Raw genomic sequence first — 14,633 nt, 5'->3', positions numbered from 1 at the left:
GATTAACATATGAATTATGTGATATATAGTTATAAAAACATACTAATATATTAATATCTTGATTATAGTTACATATGACTGTGGTATAAATGAATAAGAAATCTACAGCTAAATCTGCACCAAGCTCCACTAAGTCAGGTAGCTATAGAGGTAAGAGATGTATTTGCCCTATTCTAAGCAGAAAAAATGGTAGCAGAACATAAACTGTGAAAAGGGGTATTCTCTGGGTCACATTTCCTCATCTGCTGCTGTTCAGTTTGTGCTGTTTTGCTTTCCACTGGGGAGTCGCTGCTTGCAGAGGATGAGCTATTTTCCTGAACTGTGTTCTTGTAGAGCACTACCTGAAGAAGTGGAGATGGGGAAGGCTCTCCCACACAGCTCTGTCTACATAAATGCTGTCAGCTATTGAGAGGAGTTAGATGCTCAAGCTGGCTGCAGCAGCTTGTATGCCTATGACATATTCCTGCTGCATAGCACTTCTGAAGAATTCTGTGGGGTTTATTGGACTAGAAAAATGGCAGTAAGACAGCACAAAGGTGAATTGCTAATAAAAACCAAACCCACCTCACACCTTTAAAAATAGCACTACAAGTAATTAAAATGATGGTCTGGCACTAGACAAATGAATTATCCCTTCAGCGTTCAGTTCAGTTCTTTCTGGCCCATTCTTTTACATTATTTTTTAAGAACATACTTTTCTGCTTTTTTGCTTTTTTTTCATGCAAAGTTTGAAATTGTTTACTGTACCTGTCAGAGTTGGCCTGGAGCACTTCTATCCCTATTTAAAATCTTTATAAAGGGGAATGTAACTTTATTATACTTTCCTCACTAAGAAAAATGCCATTTCAGGTTTTCTCTCCCTTTTCTTATTAAGATGGGGGGTGAGCGGAGAGAGGAGAACCAAACTCTTAATAGCAGGTTACATTGTGACGTGTATTAAAGCAACATAATTCATGTTTTACTACCTGTTCTGTTACTACAAACACATCTTTCAAGAACTAAATAAAGGTATTCATAATACTTTATTGGACTAATTCTTAGAAATATTGGTAAATGATAGAAATGTTCCCTCATGTAGTTCATAGTGCTAGCTGATAAAACTTGGAAATCTCCTAAATCTTCACCTACTCTCAAGGGAAGTATTATTGTACTTTAAGCAGTGAGCCTTTAACTGTAACCTTCCCTCATTTATTCCTTGCTATGGTGACAGTTATACCATAATAACTCATTGTATTTGGAAAAGTGAAATAAATAAGGCCGGTATACTTCTGTCTATGTGCAGTTACTCTATTAACGCAATCAGGAAAAAAATAGATGGTAAAGCTTTAAGTGATCTATGTGTAAAATCTAAGTGGCAGATTTTGTAAAATTAATGTGTAGGTGCTTGTATTTCAAGAAATTAATGAGGGACAAAGAAGTATCATTAAAAGCTAAATGAATTTTTCCAGACTTGACATGTAATATTTTATGTTGTGTCTGAGCAAAAGCATAATTAATTATATGGTCCAAGCTAGCCTATTTTGAGTCCAAACACTGATTCTTTCAGATCTCTGCATGTCCCCTTGTTTCTTCTGATCTACAAACTGTAGTTTTCCTGTCAAACTACTTTCTACTTAGCACTTGCTTAGCAATGGTTATTTCTGTACCAAATTTATTTGCCAATCTGAAGTATTGATTGGCTAAATTCTATAGAAATCTGTCTAAAAGGCCTTGCTGTAAGAATTAAGAGCAAGAGTCTGAGTGCTGGAATAGCCAGTTCTACTCATTAATATTTCATTACCTTCTGAGAGTATATTATAGATATATGAAGTAAATAGCTAAAACTGTAATTTCAAGCCTGAAATGCCTCCAAATACAGTTAGTTCCAGGAGAAACTGCTATCAAACCTGACTTGCACGTACGAGTCAGGTTATGTTGTCTGTCTCTTGCAAATACAGACTTCTTCATTTCCATGCTGTTTGTGGTCCCTTTTTCTCTTGTTTGCTTATGAAATGATGCAAGGTGTCATTTCAATCCAGTAAGCTTTTAATATAAAAGAGTGTTCAGTATTTTGCAGAAACAGGTGATGACACTGGAACTGAACTACCCTGCCTCTAAAAGATAAAATTTAAATAAAAGAGGAATACTGGCTTCTAGTAATTGCCAGTTCAGGCCAAAACCACCAAGAAGCTGTTGCAATTGTTAAATGTGGTATTTATATGTATGGATGGGGATATCGTTTTTTGTTTCTTTGGACAGCTTTAACAACCTCACTGTTTTCCTTCACCCCAGCCCCCTTCTGAATGCTTTTGAAGACGTACGAGACTGTTGCATTTATGTTTCTTTTCCCGTCCATCCCCCCTCATCAGCAGAGAGAAAAAATGGATTTCCTAATGGACTAAAGTGAGAAGAGGGGAATCTGATTCAGGAAACAATCTTGCTGTCTGTCAAGCTTAGTAAAATAATTTTAAATGGCCTTGTATATGAATGCATGCAGATACAAAATTACTATTTTGTTCAAAACTTGGTTTTTGGGCTATGAGGTTTTGAATGGGACCAACCTTATAGCCTTCTATGAGGAAGTGACTAGGTGGAGGGATGATGGTAGAGCGGTAGATGTAGTTTTTCTTGATTTCAGTAAGGCATTTGATACTGTCTCCCACAGCATCCTCATAGATAAGCTAAGGAAGTGTGGGCTTGACGATCAAGTAGTGAGGTGGATCGAGAACTGGTTGAAAGGAAGAAGGCAGAGAGTTGTGGTCAATGGCGCAGAATCTAGCTGGAGGTCTGTGACTAGTGGAGTCCCTCAGGGGTCGGTGCTGGGACCGGTGCTGTTTAATATTTTCATCAATGACCTGGATGAGGGAACTGAGTGCACCCTCAGCAAGTTTGCTGATGACACAAAACTGGGAGGAGTGGCTGACACACCAGAGGACTGTGCTGCCATTCAGCGAGACCTGGACAGGCTGGAGAGTTGGGCGGGGAGAAACTTGATGAAATTTAACAAGGGCAAGTGTAGAGTCTTGCATCTGGGGAAGAACAACCCCATGTACCAGTACAGGTTGGGGGTTGACCTGCTGGAAAGTAGTGAACGAGAAAGGGACCTGGGGGTCCTGGTGGATAGGAGGATGACCATGAGCCAGCAATGTGCTCTTGCGGCCAAGAAGGCAAATGGCATCTTAGGGTGCATTAGAAAGGGAGTGGTTAGTAGGTCAAGAGAGGTTCTCCTCCCCCTCTACTCAGCCTTGGTGAGGCCGCATCTGGAATATTGCGTCCAGTTCTGGGCCCCTCTGTTCAAGAAGGACAGGGAATTGCTTGAAGGAGTCCAGCGCAGAGCCACAAAGATGATTAAGGGAGTGGAACATCTCCCTTATGAGGAGAGGCTGAGGGAGCTGGGTCTCTTTAGCTTGGAGAAGAGGAGACTGAGGGGTGACCTCATCAATGTTTACAAATATGTGAAGGGTAGGTGTCAGGATGATGGAGCTAGGCTTTTTTCAGTGATATCCAGTGATAGGACAAGGGGCAATGGGTGTAAACTGGAACATAGGAGGTTCCACGTTAACATCAGGAAGAACTTCTTTACTGTAAGAGTGACAGAGCACTGGAACAGGTTGCCCAGGGGGGTTGTGGAGTCTCCTACACTGGAGATATTCAAGGCCCGCCTGGACAAGTTCCCGTGTGATGTACTGTAGGTTACCCTGCTCTTGCAGGGGGGTTGGACTAGATGATCTTTTGAGGTCCCTTCCAACCCTTGGGATTCTGTGATTCTGTGATTCTGTGATTCTGTGAATGGTGTATACTTTATCCTTGAATTGAGTCTCTAAGTTGCATGCAGAACTTGTATAAGAAGTGAAATGGACTTCTTATACTGCAGCACACATAAAGTTCCATGTGTGACAAAGAGGTGAGGTACTGAAAATGAGCATTTTATTTTGCAGGATTATTTTAATTTCCTTATTGTAAATGAAGCTCTTGGTATATCAAGAAAGATGCTCGCAGTAGGGTTCTTCCATGTTTTCAAAGGCTGCTCTCTCCTGCTGTTTCCTAAACAGCTATTCTTCGAGGCCTTTCTTGAGCACCTGTGCGAGAAAAAAGGAAAGCTGATTTGAGATTTAGTTTCCTGTTCAGTGGGGAATTGGAATAGAAGGATGGGAGGGGGAAGGAGGGATTAGTTCTTGTCACTATGGCACTAATGAAAGTATGCTTCTCCATGAAAGAAATTTGTTCTGCTTTGAAGTCTGTAGAAAGGCTAATGACATGGAGTTCACTAGTGAAGTGTAACACAATGCAAATGTGTGTATTTTCAGCTTTAAACTGAAAGTAATTAGCGTCTTCTGTCATTTCCAAGGAGGTATTTTAATACCACCTGCTGTGGATATTGTTCCCAGCGCATCCCAAGTACACATAACACTTCACGCTAACAAAACCCTTTGGTCTGAGCATGGTTCCTGCAGTCCTAAATTCTAGTATGTGTGACTTTTCCTACAGAATAGAGTTTGGATGAGACTAACAATGTGTTGAGCAGGTAATATTCAGGAGAGCATTTTTGGAGTCTTGGGTGTGTATCTTCTCTTTTGTGGAGATAGCCGATACCAGTCAGAACGCTTCAAGCTTCTGGAAACACTAGAGCAGGAAAAAACCTTCACTTCCATACCAGTTTTGAGGAAAATCATCTGAATTAAAAGGCAAAAAGAGACACTGCAATGCAAAGTGTACTAGCTGTGTTTCTGGCACACTGTGGAGCTTTAACCAAATAGATGGATATCTGCTGATTGTCTCTTGTTTAGTGAGCACTCCCTCTGTTCCCTCCACTTCTTCCTTCCTCATTTGAATGACTAATTACTCCCTGACTTTTTATATTTGCTTCTTGATAGAGGTGCCAGGAACACTTCACTCTGAACCTCCCCTCTCCATCACTTCTCCCCCCCCCCGCCCTCGCCCCCAGCAATTTTCCTACATATCTATATGTTTCCCTTTTTGTTTTGGGATGAAGTGTTTTTAGATCAGTCACCTAGAGGGTGATTTTATCCATGCACAGATATACAACTTGTGGTTTTCTTTAAGTGTGACCTTCTGGACTTTCTCTGAAAGCCTTGCTTCCTTTTCTCTTTAGTACAAATTCCAAATAATTCTTTATTGAATTTAAACTCTCAGCTGGGCCTAAGTTCAAACAGGCTTATGTGACTGCCTTTCTCATATAAATGGCTTTAGCAAGATTTTAAGGGGTTTAAACTTCCCCTACAATGGGGAAAGAAGAATGAATTCGGAAAGTCTAATTGCCTTAGCTAGACTTGAGCAGCCAAAGAGTACTTTGGAGGTAAAGCAAAGAAAGATGACCCTTTGTCTTAAAGAACTATATGCCCTATGCTGATGGGAACTATAAAAAGGGGGATGCAGTTTCCTATGGGTTTTGATGGATTTTGCTTTCTAACTGACTACAGCCATCTTTTTCATGCCTTTTCTGTAATGGGCAAATGCTTCAACTGCTCTTGATAACTAGTTTTTTAATGCTACTTTCTCATACATTTTAATACATGTTTTAAAGAAGCACATTTGTAGTATTTCAGCTGCGAAGCTGTTTAATGCCAGCTTTTATGTGAAAAGGTTTTCTCCTCCCAGCCTCTGAAACATTCATTCTAACATGTTAGTGTTTCCACTTGATATTTTACTGCAAGTAGTTTGCCAGTCTCTAGATATGTCCAGGACACTTTCTAGCAAGATCTGTACCAGGGGAATTGCTGATTTCTGGAAGTTTTGAGCAGCCTTAAAGGAATAGGGAGCAGATTTTGAAGGTCTAAGGTCAGGAAAGTAAGGTAAGGAAGGAAAGAAGCCTAAAGAAAAGAAGACTTTAGTCTCTGATTGCTGCCAACCTGTGTTGAAGAAAGGTAGGATCTTGCAGCTCCTTGTCAGCTCATAGTTTCTGTCTGTGGTTCTCAGACCAGTGGAATAAATACTCCATCTCTGGCAGTGTTCAAGGTCAGGTTGGATGGAGTCTTAGGTGACAGGGGCTAGTGTGAGGTTAGGTGTCCCTGCCCATGGCAGGGGGGTTGGAACTAGATGATCTTAAGGTCCTTTCCAACCCTAACTATTCTATGATTCTATGAATACAGAAACTGAGCTATTATTCCTGGCACAATAGAGAAACATGTGAATTGCTCTTGCACATGGCAACTGGGGTGTTGCACTTGAGGATGACAGCCAGATTTATACCCAGCAGCTGCTGTCTGCCTAGGAAGCATGTTGGAGGTGCCTGTTTGCATAGCGAATACGTTGCAGGCATTTTGTCTGCATCTGGCAAGGGATACAAGCAAGTGACTAAAGCTCCTCCTGCAACCCAGACACTGCATGGGCTGCCTGGACATGCAGATGGGAGTTGGGTGTCTGTAGCCACAATGTACCATCTGTAGTTATTAGTCTTCAACTCCTGTGAGAATAATGACTTCTCACTAGTTGCCACCTGACAGATTGTTGCTGTGGCATCTCCTCAAGATAGTACAAGCTATTATAATAACTCCTCCAGAAAGTTCCTAATTACTCTTAGGGGTGTAAATGAGTGTTCTGTTTTCCAGGAAGGTCACTAATCTGAGACAATAAATCGAAGTTCTTGTCTCTCTGAGTATTGATTTAATAACTCTTTTCCCCTCAGAGTAGCATCTATGGATACAAATTTCATACTGCTCCCTTGGAGGTGAGTGTTTGCCACTTGTTTTGCAAACAAGACAGCAGAGAAATTGGTTTTGCCTTATGGAACTAGAGATAAAAATTCAAGCTGCTGCCAGAGGTATTCCCTCTCCACAGCAGTTCCCAGCTGAGTGGTGGGAAAATAGGTAATTTGAACTGTCAAAACTTAAGTATATTTCCTACTGCTGGAACCCCTGTGCTCATAATGGCTTTTGAGGCAGAATCACCCCCATTCTCTGTAGTTCTGGCTGTTTCCAAATATATTGGACTGAACTAATTTGGTTTGCCAGGAAATCAGCGCTGGTTACAGACACATGTGATGCGTGGAGCATACTATTGCTAGGTTATATGCAGGAATGTAAACTCCTGCCGCTGTCCTCAGATTTAATCTGTCCGATTCCTCAGATTTAATGTTTGGCAACCCAATTAAAACATGTATTCATGCAGCTTGAAATTAATTAAGACTAATGTTTTAATGCACTGTCCCACCCACTCCTGTAAATGTTAAATATCTGAAAATATTCTTGTAGCTGTCTATTTCCATTTTTCACTCTGGCTGCGCAAAAGTAAGTATTTTTTTTGTAAATGTGGGACTGAGTTCAGATCCTGCTTATGCCTGGTGTAAAGACAGGGTCAATAAGGGGAGATCCCGCAGTTGTGTTGAGAATGGTGCATGCTGCTAGGAGCAGTGACTAATGTAGGCATTCAAAAAGCAAACCACTTTATCAACACTTGTTTTATGTAGTGTATACTTACCTATAGTATCACTAAAATAATCTTCAACAGAGCTGCCCATCAAAAGTCTTATTCTTTTGCATCCTCCAAAGGATTAATTTTTTTCACACATAAATGTTTACCTTCACACAGCATGCATCTTCCTGGATGGGGGGTGTGACGACAGTCTTGTGTCTCTTCCAGTAACAGTCTCAAAGCTGCCTTCTCCAATACCGGTGTAAATCAAGAGCAATGCAGAGTGGGTAAAAGGAACTGAGTCCCAATTCTCTGACTATTATGCCCTCTCTAGAATCACTTTGCAGAGTTATCATCAGTCTAGACAGAACATCTAGCAACCAGTGCAATGTGTTTACAATGCTGTTAATGGGCCTATGCTGTAACCTCGTGGAACTGTTGCACAAGGTTTCTGACACAGCAGCAATGCGGACTTGCTGGCTGGGGGTACCTACTTGATTGCCTTCTTTCCCTCTGGGGGGAAAGTTTATAGCCTGCTGCTTGTTTGTAACATGACAGTTTGGAAATGCCAGAGACTGAAAATTGGACCAAATATGCCATTCACAGAGTTACAAATGGGAATCGTTTAAAGCTCAAAACATCTCCTGCTTTTCCTCCCCTCTGTCTTTTCTAAAGGTCAAGCTATTTGTGTAGAAACATTAAGCCAGCTGTAGAGAGGTTGCAAGACCATTCCAGCTACTCTGTAATGTGATTTTTATCTCCCAGCCTAACAGGCAATGTCAGTCATAATTAGTGTTATACATAAATTCCTCACTGGGATGCTGGCTTCACATGATTAAGAACTAAACTATGTAGAGTGCTGCTCTTGTGACTCTGTAGTTTCAATTAACAGATTCAGGGGTGAAAAAAACACAGTAAGAGATGATGGCCGAGGTCAGAGAGGTTATCTTTTTCTTTTTTTTAGCACTTTTCATCTTAAAGGAGAAAACAAAAATGAAAGGGGGTTTCATTAACCTGACTAAGGGAAATGGCTGCCACAGATAGTGTGTCAGCTGGAAAAACATGGTCAGAACAAAATCCTTTCCATGGCCTTGATCACTGCTATAATCATCCTAATCCCCAATGGGTATGGTAACGATGCACAGCACAAGCCCTCTATAGCCTAGCTCTGTTTCATCAGTGAAGCGTGTAAGCAGATTATTACTGGGTGATCAGTGCTCTTGCCAATCAAGAAACTCTTGTTATTTTAGAAAGAAGAGCAAGAAAGCCAGACGATGAAATAAATACTATGCAGTGCTGGGCAGAGACAGAAATTCACCATTGTAGTCTATGAAAGTGACCCTGGATTTCTTCCTTTTCTTTCAAGGGGCCTTTAAGCTCCGGAATCCCATCCTGGGAAACTTACAAGGGGTGCAGCATTTAAAAGAGGAGGGTAAAAAAAAAAAAAAACCACATCATAAAATACATTTAAAGGACAGGGATTATCATTGGCAAAGTCAGTCTGTCTGAGGTAGGAAACTGTCAGCCGTAGCAAGAGACCTACAGGCCTGCTCCATAGCTGGTCTGTGCCTGAGCTCTAGGGAGCTGGGTGAGGTGACTTGCCACAGAAAGATGTTGCTATGGAACTGGCTCACCTTTGAAAACAGTGGTTGCCATCTTGCTCCTAAGGCCCTCAGTAGTATTGGAGTTCGCTGTTCCTCTGGCCCTGTTGTGCCTGTTTAGTGCCTGCTCCTGGCTGCTTGCAACTCTGCAGACTCTCAGTCTAAGGGGAAGACTGAGATGGTCAAGATATGGAGCAAAAACTATCTGTTTCTGAGCAGAGTTAAGCCAACCCTAGGCTCATGGATTTTTCTTTTTCACAAACAGGTTTACCTTCATCTTGCAAAACATTAACCCTATTGTAATGTTTATCAAAAGGAAAATGGAGGAATGGCTGGAATAGCCTTATCTGAATATGCACAGGACATTATCCCTTATGGCAAATGTAACCTTCTGGCTCAGTGCTTGTTGTTAGCCAGACTCCATTGGAAACACAAGGGTTTGTTCAGGGAGAGGAGCCTGTTTCAGAGAACAAACAGCTTGAGAAGCTGGATTTAGAGTCTCTCCCTGCGCTGGAAGGAAAAATTCCTGCAACCCAGATCATACAGGTTAATTTGACTGTCTTGATGTGCTTATTTAGCATTAGTACGAACAGTCACCAAGTCTAAGACTAGAAGGATAATTTCAAGCTGGAGCCAAGAACATGTTATGGGAAATAAGGCTTAGTTGCCCCTGTGAAATATGTTAGAAGTGAGGAAGTTCTCTATATGCAGAGTGCTCTTCAGAACCAGTGATATTACCCCTTATGGCCAGCATTCTTTTCCTCTTTTGGGCATGAAGTTGCTGACTTGACCCTTGAGTCAAAATCTACCAAGAACAGCTTGGTCTTATGAGGGAACAAATATATTCTACTTCTGAGCTGTTTGCGTAGCATGGGGCTCCTCTGTGGGACAGGATCTTCTGCTTGCCATTTCTGCTTCCATCTTTTTCCTTTGTCAGACCAGGAGAATGTGCTCACTGGGGGAAAGAGATATTCTGTCTTGATTTAGGTACATAAGTTACAAGGGTATGGAAAATAAGTTATTCATATGAAAGTTGCCTGTGTACTATTCGAGAGGGTCTTGGACCACCAGGGAAGAATAGATAGTAGTTTCTTGTTCAACAGACTCCTCGTTGCACACATAATAAGGATATGGATATCTCTGCATTCAGAAATCACTTTTAAGTTGAATGTTAAATGGAGGGGGAGAAGCATAAATTCCATCTTCCCCTCAACTCACTGTTATACACTGATCTACAATCAATGTCACCTAGTGCTGGCACAGAGTGACCTTCATGTATGCAGATAGATCATAACTTGAGCTGTTCACATCTTTAAGTATTAGATCTCATCTGCATCTCTAAATGTTCACCTTGATGACTGCTCTCTGTCACATGCTTGAAGTGGTCTGTAGTTCTCAGTCTGCATAGTCTGGCTCCTCTGGTTGATCTTCAGTGCTATTTCCAAGCAGAATGCCTATGAAATAAGGTTATAAAATGAAAGATCCCTCTGCTTTTAACAGTGATGTGCAACCTTTAAGCAAAAAAACACAGACGAGTTTTTTTTTCGGCTTTTAATGGCTACTAATAACTGGACAGGAAAAATAATTTAAAAAATATTGTAGTTGCTTGCAATTTAAAGGAAGATCTGGATTGTTCTCTTCCATCTTCCCTCTGAACACCCTTACTCCTTATTTGGTTCTCATTAACAGCTGATCTTGAAAGGCTGTCAGTTCTCAGGCAGACTCCTAGCACTTGATTCCATTCGATCAGTGGGAATTAATCACGTCTCTAGGGATAGTGAGAGCTAGATGGATTTTCTTCATAGATCTGGACTGCTTGTGCAGTTCACATTGCTTGTGCAATGCAGGGAGAGTGTTAAAACCAAATTACTTATCTGCAGCCTTCCTGACTATTAAGAAGCATCAACCACAATACAGAACAGAGCTGAAGTTACAGGTAGGGAGCTGTTTTCATTTGAGAGTAGCATCATTAAAAAAAAAGAAGAAAAAATTAAATATTTGAAATGCAGTTTTGGAAAGCTAGAAACAAGTGTGACTTTTCTAGTACAATTGCAAGGAATTATATCAAACAAACTCTTTCAAGCAGACAGCATAATAGCCTATTAATGAAACACAATGTCACTTGTAGGTGGCTGGAAGTACAAAGAAGGAAGATGATAGCGTCACTAAAAGCTTTTTGTAAATTGCAAGCATGGGTGTTCACTGAAATATTTTCTGGCTGAGTAGAGATACAAGTGCAGATAGATGGGGACAGGAGGAGGCAAGAAGGCTATTTTCCGATCAGCCCCTTAATGTTTATTCTGACTCCAGCATCCAAAATCTGTGGGCTCTCTACTGAGGTTTTAACATCATTTAGCTATGAATAAATACCAAGTGAACATAGAGACAAGTATCCATGTTTGTTTCTCTCTTTCTCCTTTTAAAGGAGTGATCAGAATGCTATAATTTTGCTATCATTATAGGGCAGACAAAACCTGCAGATTCTCTTTTCTGGTGTGTAGAGAAGAGTTTTTTAATTATATTTTGGCTGGCACTACAGAAAACTAAGCATATCTATAAGATGTGCTGCAAAATGCAGCATAGCTTGGCAATGTTTCTACTAATTTAAAGGACTCTACTTGAAAAATCAAGAGTTATATAGCTGTCACTGTACAGTATTCTGCACTGACTAATATTGCTCTGCTATTTAAGCAAACTACTCATTGAGAGTTAACTTGGTAAACGCATCGCCTTAGCAACCAGAATATTAGCATACTACAGCAACCAAGTATAGCTAGCTTATACTTTGCTTTCAGGCACAAGAGTTTGGGGTGATATATATGCTATAGTGATATGCAGTTGGGATAAAAACTAATGGTAAAGCTAAAGAAGAATCACATGTAATATTTATTGCGTATCTAATGCCTATGCAGTTGTGGTGACTGGAGTGATTTTAAAGTTAAAAAAAAAAGTAAAAGTAATACATGAGCTAGAATATATGGGAAGATAACTCCTCATTCTCTTTCCACTTCTTTGCCTTACCTTCTTTAATTTTACATTTTATTTCATCTTGAGCAAAACCTGTCACAAGCTTTTTAGTACCCCTTTTTTTTTCCCTGTCATACATGCATTTCATCCAATATGCAAAACACTGCATAAATGGAAATTACTTTTGAAGCAGCAAATATGTCGCAAGTGGCAGATACCTGGATGACCATAATCTAAGAGAATAAGTAGAGCACTTAATTTGACTGACAGATATATGGATCTGAAGTAGTGAGAAAACCACTACCAAATGCAATGTTGCCAGTAAAGACAGCTCCGATTCACCATGTTTTAATGCTTGCTGCAGCTGTAGGTGCACTTTTCATTACTTCCTGAATTTCACTGTGCCCAAGAAGTATTTTAAATGAGGCACTGTCAGAAGTGAGAATATACAACTATATCCCAATGCTGGGCAGACTGTTAGTTCCAATGCAGGTGACCTGTCATTCCTATCTCCAGCTTTGGCCCAGAGATGTGAGTGTGACTGATTTCCATTTGTGTAAGGTGCAGAAAGCTACCCTTATGTCAAACTGTTATCTCGAATTTTGAATCCACATGCAAATCAAAATGAGTGTGAGCAAACTCTAAAGCACTTAAATGGCTGCTCTAAAGCCATACAGAACAGATCCATAGAACTCCTCTGCTAATCAGTTTTGAGGCAGCTTTATGTTTCAGTTATGTTTAGTACAGATCTTCGGAGCTGTGTTCTAAGAAACTCACTCTTGTATTATATCATCAGAAAAAAAGTCTTCATTTGCTTCTTATGAAACAGTTCTTTCTCTATACAGACTTCTGTACACTTCTGGAGGCTTGGATCCTGCCTGTAATTTCATTTAAAGAAAATGAAATGTGGGTTTGTTTTTTTCTTGGGGTTGTTGTTTTGTGTGGTTGATTTTTTGTGTGGTTGTTGTTGTTGGCTGGGGGTTTTTTGTTTTGTTTTTTTTTTTTTTTTGTTGTTGTTTTTTGTTGTTTTTTTTTTTTTTGTATTATTGTTTGATCACTCTAGTCTCAGATACAAAAACCAAGTCTTGGATTATGATTGAAGTCTGTCTTAGTGTATGCAATAGGCACCCAAAAACCCAACCTAAACACTACCTCATGTATCAACAGCCACTTTAATACTGTGTTCTCATGATACCCACAGAAATTCAGGCAATTTGAAAAACCTCTATAAGATCAGCAACAGGGTGCAGATTTTCACACACAGAAGCAGATGGGAAACCGACTAGCAATTCGGGGAGACAGGCACCAGGAAATTACAGCTATGTCAGAAACTAAACACTTAGTGCCAGTGCCCAGTTTCTTAAGTGAAGCAAATCTCTTGTATGTCATGGTCACTGTATTACGATAAAAAGGAGGAAAAGGACTAAATACTGTTACAGATGTGCTTATACAATAACTGGGTCAGTAAGCTCTAAATGTCCTACAACAAGGTTTTTCTGAACGGTTAAAACACAAAAAATACCAAAAAACAAAAAAAACCCACCCCTCCCAAAAAAAAAAAACAACCCCCAAAAAACCTCAAACCAACAAAAATCCTACCCAAATACAGAGTTTGAAATTATTTTCTTTGGAAATTTGCGCCCTTCCATGTTCTTTAACTGTTTATAAATGTGACTAGCCACTTTGCTACTGTGGAAAGCACTGAATGTGAGACCCAGAGGGGCTGCCTGGGAGGCAGAAATTACAATGAGGAAGTCTGCAGGGTGTGTTAGAGAAGCAGTTTGATGGAGAAAGAAATTATTGTCCTACCAGTATAAAGTAGCCTGGAGATGAATGCAGGTGGGACGTAAGAATAAGAGGTGTTTCATACAGGTTTTCCAGCTCACCTGATAGTACATCTTAAATAAGGCATGTGTTGGAGCAAGCATTTCATTCTGAAAGTAACAGGCAGATCCTAAAGGAAGAAGTTGACCTCATTGCTTTCGTAAGGCCTCACTTGGAGTACTGTGTGCAGTTCTGGTGTTCTCAACATAAAAAGGACATGGAGCTGTTGGAACAAGTCCAGAAGAGGGCCACAAGGATGATCAGAGGGCTGGAACACCTCCCATATGAAGACAGGCTGGGAAAATTGGGGCTGTTCAGCCTGGGGAAGAGAAGGCTGCGTGGGGACCTCATAGCAGCCTTCCAGTATCTGAAGGGGGCCTATAGGGATGCTGGGGAGGGACTCTTCACTAGTGACTGTAGTGATAGGACAAGGGGCAATGGGTTAAATCTTAAACAGGGGAAGTTTAGGTTGGATATAAGGAAGAAGTTCTTTTCTGTAAGGGTGGTGAGGCACTGGAATGGGTTGCCCAGGGAAGCTGTGAATGCTCCATCCCTGGTGGTGTTCAAGGCCAGGTTGGATGAAGCCTTGGGTGACATTGTTTAGTGTGAGGTGTCCCTACCCATGGCAGGGGTGTTGGAACTAGATGATCTTAAGGTCCTTTCCAACCGTAACTATTCTATGATTCTATGATTCTATTGTTTTACTTTCTGTGGAGCTATTTTCAGGAAGGGAAGGAGAGAGAACAGCAGTTTGAAGGTAAGGAAATTCCTTTCATGCTCCTGCTTTAAATAGTCGGACCCCCAGTCCTGGCCATCTTTCATTATTTTTCTCTGTCTTAAAAGCATATTCTTTGTCTCATTCCTGCATCATCAGAAAGAAGGTCCCAGTAC

Source organism: Lathamus discolor, chromosome 2, assembly GCF_037157495.1.
Source record: "Lathamus discolor isolate bLatDis1 chromosome 2, bLatDis1.hap1, whole genome shotgun sequence".
NCBI lineage: Eukaryota > Metazoa > Chordata > Aves > Psittaciformes > Psittacidae > Lathamus > Lathamus discolor.
Note: the sequence above shows the minus strand (reverse complement) of the source record.